Genomic DNA, 11,218 nt, shown 5'->3' with positions numbered 1-11,218 from the left:
TGAAATATAACCGTGTCAAGTTTAAAAGATCACAACATAAATGTGGAAATCAATCTACCTTCACTGTTTACCCCCTTCCCTCACTTACAGTTTGACATTTGGATCTTAGAGCCAAAATTGTCCTTCGGAGTCGTCTGTTCCTCACCAGACGACGGGATAGCAGTAAAATAATATTTAAGACGATGAAAAGTACTTCTGGAGCCAATTCGTCATGAAAAATTCCTTTATTGAAATGTTTTCAGTACAGTGGAATATGACTTGGGAACGTACCATCATGTCATGGCGCGAAAATGTCACTGGATACTAATTATTTTAGATAATAAGGAACTGTTATTTTATTTAATTGACATTAATATTTGAATCTATTGTTATCATATAAAGATAATAATAGGGTAAAATATTGCATTTCCAAAGAAGCGACTGCTGAATGTGTTTGGCTGTTTCGGATGGGTTAAAATAATTAAATGGACCTGGCCACTTTTACTGGCGAGCGTTTCGTAATTATTATGTGACACCATGACGTCATTTTATGTGCACCGTAGTGTTCGAAAGCTAACTTTAAATTCAGTGCACTACGTAGTTCACTCAATCCATGTCCCCCATGTAGTGAGTAGGGAAGAGGGAATGAGTGTGGGGTTTCGGACACGGCAAAATTTTCTTCATTTGATGATCCAAGACGACTCGAAACTTTACAGCTGCAATCATATGAAGTAGCCTAAAAAAGATGATGCAACAAAGAATAAGGTTTACGGGTTTACAGGAAAATGGAGCAAGGTGCGTGACTTCACCGAGGTTAACATGCAAAAGCTAACATTTGCATATGCATATATATATGCAATATATATTTAGCAGGACTATTCACTCAGATGAACTTACCGGGTTTGGAAATGGGCACTGTAGGAAGGATGCCTTCAGGAGCCTGGAGCTGATCCCATCCGGACCCGTCGGTTTCCTGGCCCAGTTCTTCTTCAGGGCCATCCTCACCTGGTGTGTTGTGTGGAAACGTCTGGAGCAGGGAGGGTGTGGGGGGGGGGGGGGGTGGGCATGGGCCAGAGTGTGAAGTTTCAGGCATGTGTGAGCTGAAGGTCATGAGAGAGGGGCATTGACATTTGCTCAGTAGTTCACACTCCTCCTGCAGTTTCTTCTCACTGCCTTCCATGTGTGCACCCGTTTCAGGTCCTGACGCAGGAGCTCTTTTCTGGTGCCAACCTCCTGGCGCTGCCTCTGATTGGATGGCCTTTGTTGAATTGTTGACCACCAAGGTCATCATTTTTCAGTTCAGGTCGTTAGATCATTATATTCATGATTAAGGTCCTCCAGCACTTGCCTGAAGTAGCATTGACGTTTGGTCAGTAGTTCACACTCCTCCTGTAGTTTCTTCTCACTCTTGTCTGAGGTGCGTCTCTGGGTTCTGTGGGTACCAAGCTCAGACTCGACATTGCTGGTTTGCTCCTTCAGGCTGCTCAGATCACCACTAAGTTTTCCTGTCCATGTGTGCACCCGTTTCAGGTCCTGACGCAGGAGCTCTGTTTCTGGTGCCAACCTCCTGGCGCTGCTCTCTGATTGGATGGCCTTTGTTGAATGTTGACCACCAAGGTCATCATTTTTCAGTTCAGGTCGTTAGATCATTATATTCATGATTAAGGTCCTCCAGCACTTGCCTGAAGTAGCATTGACGTTTGGTCAGTAGTTCACACTCCTCCTGTAGTTTTCTCTCACTCTTGTCTGAGGTGCGTCTCTGGGTTCTGTGGGTACCAAGCTCAGACTCGACATTACTGGTTTGCTCCTTCAGGCTGCTCAGATCACCACTAAGTTTTCCTGTCCATGTGTGCACCCGTTTCAGGTCTGACGCAGGAGCTCTGTTTCTGGTGCCAACCTCCTGGCGCTGCTCTCTGATTGGATGGCCTTTGTTGAATTGTTGACCACCAACGTCATCATTTTTTTCCAGCTTATTGGCTGTCTCGCTATCTATGCAACACTTTCTGATGTAGCCATTGCAAAGTTTAGAAAGAGAGGCAATGTTCTCCTGAATACGAGGGAATTTTTCCTGCTCAACAGCCTTAGCAATCTCAACTGATGCCAGAGTCTTATTTTATTTTGAAACTTTACAGCTGCAGTCATATTGATGAAGTAGCCTAAAAAAGATGACAGAACAAAAAATAAGGATTGTTGACATTCAGCTATGACCTCACTGATTCACTGCTATCGCCTCTCCTCAGCCTGGGGTGTTGTTTCCTCAGCTGGCTGATCAAGCGACGGATCCAAACGTTCAGAAAACACTTGGCAAAGAAATTTGTGATCTTTTGTTTACAAAGTTTTAAGGGATTCTTCTTCTCCTTGTTTTCAGTAAGTATGGTGGCAATGTCTTCTGATAGGGCCTGGATCTCAGTAGCGGTCTCTGTGAAGACCCCTTCGTAATCTTTTTCTGGAACTATGTCTAAAATATGTGTGACCATTTCTTTTAACTCTTTGCTGAGAGATGACTGAGGACCACCATCACCAACTGCATTTTCTACATCTGCAGTGTCAAATGGAGACTCCTTCCTCTGTTTAACCTTTCGGGGTTTGAGAAAACACTTGGCAAAGAAATTTGTGATCTTTTGTTTACACAGTTTTAAGGGATTCTGCTTCTCCTTGTTTTCAGTAAGTATGGTGGCAATGTCTTCTGATAGGGCCTGGATCTCGGTAGCGGTCTCTGTGAAGACCCCTTCGTAATCTTTTTCTGGAACTATGTCTAAAATAGGTGTGACCATTTCTTTTAACTCTTTGCTGAGAGATGACTGAGGACCACCATCACCAACTGCATTTTCTACATCTGCAGTGTCAAATGGAGACTCCTTCCTCGGTTTAACCTTTTGGGGTTTGAGGAACTTTTTGACCCTTTTTGCAGACTTCTTCATCACATTGCTGACAATAAGAATCATAGAAGTAAGTGAACATAAGGTGGTGGTTTTTTGAGGAGAACCAGCGAATATGATGGTGGCCAGGTTCAACATTATGAAGACCAGATGGCGGGCAATATTTTTTAAAGCTCTGGAGGTGAAGCCTGCATTTGCCACCAAGGTCATTGCATGCTGCACCATTCTGCACAATGTGTGCTTGCAGAATGGTGACAGCATGGAACCCTCAGAAGATGCACTTGGGTCAGATGACACTGGTCAAATGCAGCCAGACCTACAATGTGGAGAGCAAATTCGGAACAGACTCGCTGCTGCCCTGTCAGCACCAACCCACCTCCCACCAGCTCTCCAAGAGCATGATTACATTTAGGACTGGTCTTTATAATCCAGCGTTTTGGAGCATGATGTCTGTTGAACCTAGCTGGTTCCTCTTAATTTGAAAGACTTTTGTGTTCCATTTTTGTAAATAGTTATTAAATAATCCAAATTGGATAAATGCAATTTCTTTATGTGTGTGTTTATTTAAATAGTTTTCATTTCAAAATCAAAAACTGTATCAATTAAATTCACACTTTGAATAAAGCATTTGTTATCAACCATATGATGCGAAGAAAGCAGTCTTTGATGGAAGTTAACTTGATTTAAACAATTTAATATTACCAACAGAACAGTACAATTATACAATTTAATATATACTTTTTTACATTTTTTCTTTGATTTTCTCTAAGAGATCTAAAAGTCTCTCATCCCTGGCTTCCTCTTGTGTTGCCCTTTCCTCGGCCCTCTCCAGCAGCTCCAGGATCCTATCGCGCCGCTGGCACTTGCATGTTGCTGGCCCTGGTTGCTCCTCCTCTGTCCCTGACTCACCATCAGGTCTCTCCGGGACTGAATGTGAGGAGCCTGACATAGAATGGCCCTCCCCCCAGGCTGAGGCAACGAGGCATGGGGGCCGAATGGAGGGCCTGCCACCTATTGCCTCATCCATGAGCGGGAACTATTTCCATTTGTCAGCTGTGACCTCCCCAGACTCAGTCCCAGACCCTGATGGTGGTCTCTGAAGCTCCTACAAATAGGGAATAAGCGAATAATTCAAACAGTAATGCAACATTTCCTATAATTATTAGTCTGTTACATTTAGACCAAATTTAAAGCAATTATTACAAACCTTGTAGGTTTTTTTAAGGTTCTCCCACTTTTTGGCTGCTCGTGCTGGAGTCAGCTTTCCAGTGAGGCCAATTTCCCTCAGCACAGCTCTACAAATTGGAACAAGGACATAAACAAATTGCAGAAGTCCATCAGTTTAGTTTCTGGATTGTGATCACACCAGATTCCAAGTTACAGCAATACAATACAGTATTTAATAACATTTTGCCACCACCCACTCCCATCCTGCTGCAGCAAAAACCTCTTCCCGAGAAGAGGTAGTCCTTCTCCATCCGGCATCGGATCATCTTATTTATATCATCGTCACTCCCTTAAGAAATCAATTCAAGCCATCAGTCTGCGTTATATTAATACCACTCCTACAGTACCTTAAATTTGCATTTGAAATGCACCGACTCTAGTACGGCAGAATTAAAGCGGTACGTAATCTAATAAAATGCTTATAGTCGCGTATAAATAAATGAAGGCAAAAAACATTTAAAATGGAGGCAGCAATGTTCAACTAAAGTGAAAGAATTTTACGCTCTAGTAAGATATGTGAAACAAATACCATATAATAATAATAACATAATATTACATACATTTGTACGTCATGTCTGCTCGTTTACCCGCCATCGACAGATTACCACGTGATACCGTAAAGCCTGATGGGATATATTACCGAGTCCAGGTGCATCGGTTGTACTCTACTTTTTGCAGTGCATTGTGGGATACATTGAGTGCACTCGCGATGCTCACTAAGAATTCGGACACTATTTCAAAATGGCGTCCACGCGATTGAGTGCACTATGTAGGGTATAGGGGGTGGTTTCGGACACAGCCGTAGACGTCATTTTATGTGCGCCGTAGTGTTCGAAAGCTAACTTTAAATTCAGTGCACTACGTAGTTCACTCAATCCATGTCCCCCATGCAGTGAGTAGGGAAGAGGGAATGAGTGTGGGGTTTCGGACACGGCAAAATTTTCTTCATTTGATGATCCAAGACGACTCGAAACTTTACAGCTGCAATCATATGAAGTAGCCTAAAAAAGATGATGCAACAAAGAATAAGGTTCATGGGTTTACAGAAAAATGGAGCGAGGTGCGTGACTTCACTGAGGTTAACATGCAAAAGCTAACATTTGCATATGCATATATATATGCAAAATATATTTAGCAGGACTACAGTATTCACTCAGATGAACTTACCGGGTTTGGAAATGGGCACTGTAGGAAGGATGCCTTCAGGAGCCTGGAGCTGATCCCATCCGGACCCGTCGGTTTCCTGGCCCAGTACTTCTTCAGGGCCATCCTCACCTGGTGTGTTGTGAGGAAACGGCTGGAGCAGGGAGGTGTTGGTGGGGGGGGTGGGCATGGGCCAGAGTGTGAAGTTTCAGGCATGTGTGAGCTGAAGGTCATGAGAGAGGGGCATTGACATTTGCTCAGTAGTTCACACTCCTCCTGTAGTTTCTTCTCACTGCCTTCCATGTGTGCACCCGTTTCAGGTCCTGACGCAGGAGCTCTGTTTCTGGTGCCAACCTCCTGGCGCTGCTCTCTGATTGGATGGCCTTTGTTGAATTGTTGACCACCAACGTCATCATTTTTCAGTTCAGATCGTGAGATCATTATATTCATGACTAAGGTCCTCCGGCACTTGCCTGAAGTAGCATTGACGTTTGGTCAGTAGTTCACACTCCTCCTGTAGTTTCTTCTCACTCTTGTCTGCGGTGCGTCTCTGGGTTCTGTGGGTACCAAGCTCAGACTCGACATTGCTGGTTTGCTCCTTCAGGCTGCTCAGATCACCACTAAGTTTTCCTGTCCATGTGTGCACCCGTTTCAGGTCCTGACGCAGAAGTTTCTCTGTCATTCTTGACTTTGAGACGTTTGTATTCCATGTAAAGTTTTTTAGTGTCTGTCTTGTATTGGGGTGTCCCAGCAAGCAGATGGTAGTCAGCAACCTGACCTTCCAAGTCCTTAATGTCATGGGCCAGGGTCTTATTTTGCTCCACAACATGGAGATAGTTAGCTTCATCTATGCTGAATTGTTTGATCTGATTGTATGTCCTGATTTTTTTCTCGCAGAAGGTCCAAGTAGAAGGTTTTGCTTTTACGCTGTCTGCAAGGAGCAGAAATAGGCAGCTGCAGTCATATTGATGAAGTAGCCTAAAAAAGATGACAGAACAAAGAATAAGGATTGTTGACATTCAGCTATGCAGCATTTGGAAAGTATTCTGTGCAAACGTTGCGGACTTTTATCGTAGAGAATAAGCTTTAGCATTAACAGTGGGGACACACGGGGAGCCGGCTGTGTGCGCATCTGTGTGTGTCAATAGGAGCAGGACCGACCATTGTCGGAGAAGTCTGTGGCGAAAATGGAGCGAAGTGCGTGACTTCACCGAGGTTAACATGCAAAAGCTAACATTTGCATATGCATATATATATGCAATATATATTTAGCAGGACTATTCACTCAGATGAACTTACCGGGTTTGCAAATGGGCACTGTAGGAAGGATGCCTTCAGGAGCCTGGAGCTGATCCCATCCGGACCTGTCGGATTGGGGGCATTGACGTTTGCTCAGTAGTTCACACTCCTCCTGTAGTTTCTTCTCACTGCCTTCCATGTGTGCACCCGTTTCAGATCCTGACGCAGGAGCTCTGTTTCTGGTCCCAACCTCCTGGCGCTGCTCTCTGATTGGATGGCCTTTGTTGAATTGTTGACCACCAACGTCATCATTTTTCAGTTCAGGTCGTGAGATCATTATATTCATGACTAAGGTCCTCCGGCACTTGCCTGAAGTAGCATTGACGTTTGGTCAGTAGTTCACACTCCTCCTGTAGTTTCTTCTCACTCTTGTCTGCGGTGCGTCTCTGGGTTCTGTGGGTACCAAGCTCAGACTCGACATTGCTGGTTTGCTCCTTCAGGCTGCTCAGATCACCACTAAGTTTTCCTGTCCATGTGTGCACCCGTTTCAGGTCCTGACGCAGAAGTTTCTCTGTCATTCTTGACTTTGAGACGTTTGTATTCCATGTAAAGTTTTTTAGTGTCTGTCTTGTATTGGGGTGTCCCAGCAAGCAGATGGTAGTCAGCAACCAGACCTTCCAAGTCCTTAATGTCATGGGCCAGGGTCTTATTTTGTTCCACAACATGGAGATAGTTAGCTTCATCTATGCTGAATTGTTTGATCTGATTGTATGTCCTGATTTTTTTTCTCGCAGAAGGTCCAAGTAGAAGGTTTTGCTTTTACGCTGTCTGCAAGGAGCAGAAATAGGCAGCTGCAGTCATATTGATGAAGTAGCCTAAAAAAGATGACAGAACAAAGAATAAGGATTGTTGACATTCAGCTATCAGCATTTGGAAAGTATTCTGTGCAAACGTTGCGGAATTTTATCGTAGAGAATAAGCTTTAGCATTAACACTGGGGACACACGGGGAGCCGGCTGTGTGCGCATCTGGTGTGTGTCAATAGGAGCAGGACCGACTATTGTCGGAGAAGTCTGTGGCGAAAATAATTGAAAAAATAGTCAATTTGAAAGCTGTTGGAATTATTTGAGGCGGAACATACACTATCTTCAGTGTGTCCTTATCTTTCAGGTCATCAGTTGACCTTAATGTGATGAAGTCATCAAAATCCAGGTCCTTGTGCTGAAGGCTTATGTCTACCATGATCCCAAATCTTGTTTTAGCACTGCTTCAAACTCTTGTACAGTATGTGGTATTCCAGGAAGACAAAGTTTCTTTAAGATGACTTTAAAATTACTCGAAACTTTACAGCTGCAGTCATGTTGATGGCATTGTTGGAGAAGTCTGTGGCGAAAATGGAGCGAGGTGCGTGACTTCACCGAGGTTAACATGCAAAAGCTAACATTTGCATCTTTCGTCTAAACAAATATATTTTCACACACACACATGCATAATGGTCATAGAACCAGGACTGGACAATTCGCAGAAATTATGAGGGTGTGCCTCAGCCTCTGGCCGGTCCCTGCCCCCCCCCCCCCATGTCTGCCTGTTGTCCCCGCATGACAATTGAGTGTATTTTGTGCAGCGCCATGTTGTCCAGAGCGTGCTCAATGCCTGAGAGCAGCCCCTCCCATGTTTTCAAACGCCTATTTGGACCGCTTAACGTCGTCCAAATCTATCGGGGATGGGTTTGTTAGAACCCCAAGACTTTGAAATATAACCGTGTCAAGGTTAAAAGTTTTAGCTCACCGGGTAACGGAGAAACGTCGAGTCAAACACGAAGCTTTTGTCAGTTCCGAGCCGTTTCCCGCTCTGTTCTGTATTGAGTTAATAGGAGATTTGAGCGGACCAGTCGGCGCTTTAGCTCGTTTTACGTTGTGCTGGTTAATTTAACGTCCTCAAACCGATGATTGCGAGTTAGTCGAGACACGTCGGTATAAAATGATGTTTTTTTAAATTATATTTTTAATCAATCTATTAGCGATTTGCTGCTCCGCTCAAGGAGCACAATGCCTGCCAGCAGCCCCAGTCCAAATCTATCGAGGCTTGTTAGAATTACAAGACTTTGAAATATAACCGTGTCAAGGTTAAAAGATCACAACATAAATGTGGAAATCAATCTACCTTCACTGTTTACCCCCTTCCCTCACTTACAGTTTGACATTTGGATCTTAGAGCCAAAATTGTCCTTCGGAGTCGTCTGTTCCTCACCAGACGACGGGATAGCAGTAAAATAATATTTAAGACGATGAAAAGTACTTCTGGAGCCAATTCGTGATGAAAAATTCCTTTATTGAAATGTTTTCAGTACAGTGGAATATGACTTGGGAATGTACCATCATGTCATGGCGCGAAAATGTCACTGGACACTAATTATTTTAGATAATAAGGAACTGTTATTTTATTATAATTGACATTAATATTTGAATATTATTATATAAAGATAATAATAGGGTAAAATATTGCATTTCCAAAGAAGCGACCGCTGAATGTGTTTGGCTGTTTCGGATGGGTTAAAATAATTAAATGGACCTGGCCACTTTTACTGGCGAGTGTTTCGTAATTATTATGTGACACCATGACATCATTTTATGTGCGCCGTAGTGTTCGAAAGTTAAGGCTGTTTCCGAAACCACACACTCGTTCCCTATTCACTACTCACTACATGGGGGACATGGATTGAGTGAACTACGTAGCGCACTCAATTCAAAGTTAGCTTTCGGACACTACACACTATATTATTTTTTGCATTTTATCTACCAGTTTCTGTAACAGATTTAAAAGTGTCTCCTCCCTGGCTTCCTCTCTTGTTGCCCTTTCCTCGGCCCTCTCCAGCAGCTCCAGGATCCTATCAGGACCCTATCGCACCGCTGGCGCTTGCGTGGTGCTGGCCCTGGTTCCTCCTCCTCTGTCCCTGACTCTCCATCAGGTCTATCTGGGACTGAATATGGGGAGCCTGACTTAGAATAGCTCTCCCCCCAGGCTGAGGCAATGAGGCATGGGGGCCAAATCGAGGGCCTGCCACCTATTGCCTCATCCCCAGATTCAGTGCCAGATCCTGTTGGTGGTCTCTGAAGCTCCTACAAATAGGGAATAAGCCAATAATTCAAACAGTAAGGCAACATTTGCTAAAAATATTAGTCTGTCACATTTAGACCAAATTTAAAACAATTATTACAAACCTTGTTTTTTTAAGGTTCTCCCACTTTTTTGCTACTCGTGCTGGAGTCAGCATTCCAGTCAGGCCAATTTCCTTCCACACAACTCTAAAAATTGGAAGAAGGACATAAACAAATTGCAGAAGTGTAGTTTCTGATGATAGTGTAATTTCTGATTGTGATCCCACCAGATTCCATGTTACAGCAATAAAATACAGTCCTTAACAACATTTTCCCAGCACCCACTCTCATCCTGCTGCAGCAGAAAACCTCTTCCCGGAGAAGAGGTAGTCCTTCTCCATCCGGCATCGGATCATCTTACTTATATCATCGTCACTCCCTTAAGAAATCAATTCAAGCCATCAGTCTGCCTTATATTAATATCACTCCTACAGTACCTTAAATTTGCATTTGAAATGCACCGACTCTAGTAAGGTAGAATTAAAGCGGTACGTAATCTAATAAAATGCTTATAGTCGCGCATCAAATCAATTCAAATCAATCTTTATTTATATAGCGTCTTATACAATCAAAATTGTTCCAAGGCGCTTTCCAGAATCCCAGGGCCTGACCCCAGACAAGCAACAGTGGCAAGGAAAAACTCCCCTTTAACAGGAAGAAACCTTGAGCAGGACCAGGCTCATGTAGGGGGACCCTCCTGCTGATGGCCGGCTGGGTAAAGAGAGAGGAGAAGGGGGAGGACAGGTAGAGGATAGAATAGGTAGGAAGGAGAGGAGAGGAGAGGAGAGGAGAGGAGAGGAGAGAGAGGAGAGGAGAGGAAACCATGACCTAATGGGGTGACAGAGGCCTGTCAGGGGATCATGTTTCTGGACCCATGCAGGCTCGGCTTATAGCAGCATAACTAAGATGTTATCCTAATGATTAGACGACCCCCTAAGTATGATAGTTTGTCTGTCTATGATAGTAACTGGAACTACAAAATTAGTAACAATAAGCTTTTTCAAAGAGGTAGGTTTTAAGTCTGATCTTAAAAGTAATGATGGAGTCAGCCTCCCGTACCTGGACAGGGAGCTGGTTCCTCAGCAGGGGGGCCTGGTAGCTAAATGATCGGCCCCCCATTCTACTCCTAGAAACTCTGGGAACCACAAGTAGACCAGCATTCTGAGAGCGGAGCGGTCTATTGGGCCGATAAGGTATCACTAGCTCCTCCAGGTAGGATGGAGCTAGGCCTCTGTCGACCTTGTAGGTCAAAAGAAGGGTTTTAAAAATTATTCTAAATTTAACGGGCAGCCAATGAAGAGACGCCATTACAGGAGTTATGTGATCTCTTTTGTCAATATCTGTCAGAACTCTGGCTGCAGCATTTTGGATCAGCTGGAGGCTTCTTAAAGAGTTGTTTGGACACCCTGATAATAAAGAATTACAATAGTCCAGCCTGGAAGTAACAAATGCATGGACTAACTTTTCAGCATCATGCCGCGTCAGTAGCTTCCTGATCTTTGTGATGTTTCTCAAGTGAAAAAAGGCATTTCTAGAGACTGTTTTAACGTGTGAGTTGAAGGAGAGGTTTTGGTCAAAAGTTACTCCTAGATT

The 11,218-nt window shown here is 43.8% G+C and overlaps 2 long non-coding RNA genes across 3 annotated transcripts; both read right to left on the bottom strand.

Moving 5' to 3' along the window:
• Positions 1-205: 205 nt before the first annotated feature.
• Positions 206-1,192, bottom strand: LOC130516397 (uncharacterized). The gene is made up of 2 exons (XR_008947475.1): positions 877-1,192; positions 206-715 (listed from the first exon to the last, which is right to left on the bottom strand). It is a non-coding gene; the product is annotated as an uncharacterized LOC130516397 (long non-coding RNA).
• Positions 1,193-3,536: 2,344 nt separating this feature from the next.
• Positions 3,537-9,582, bottom strand: LOC130516475 (uncharacterized). 2 transcript variants are annotated; one of them, XR_008947494.1, is made up of 5 exons: positions 6,528-9,582; positions 5,253-6,206; positions 4,646-5,086; positions 4,066-4,153; positions 3,537-3,963 (listed from the first exon to the last, which is right to left on the bottom strand). It is a non-coding gene; the product is annotated as an uncharacterized LOC130516475 (long non-coding RNA). The 2 variants fall into 2 exon arrangements; XR_008947493.1 differs by having other exon boundaries at positions 4,066-5,086.
• Between the last annotated feature and the right edge of the window lie 1,636 nt (positions 9,583-11,218).

This window comes from Takifugu flavidus, chromosome 19 (genome assembly GCF_003711565.1).
Source record: "Takifugu flavidus isolate HTHZ2018 chromosome 19, ASM371156v2, whole genome shotgun sequence".
Lineage (NCBI taxonomy): Eukaryota > Metazoa > Chordata > Actinopteri > Tetraodontiformes > Tetraodontidae > Takifugu > Takifugu flavidus.
This window is presented reverse-complemented; position numbering and strand designations above follow the sequence as displayed.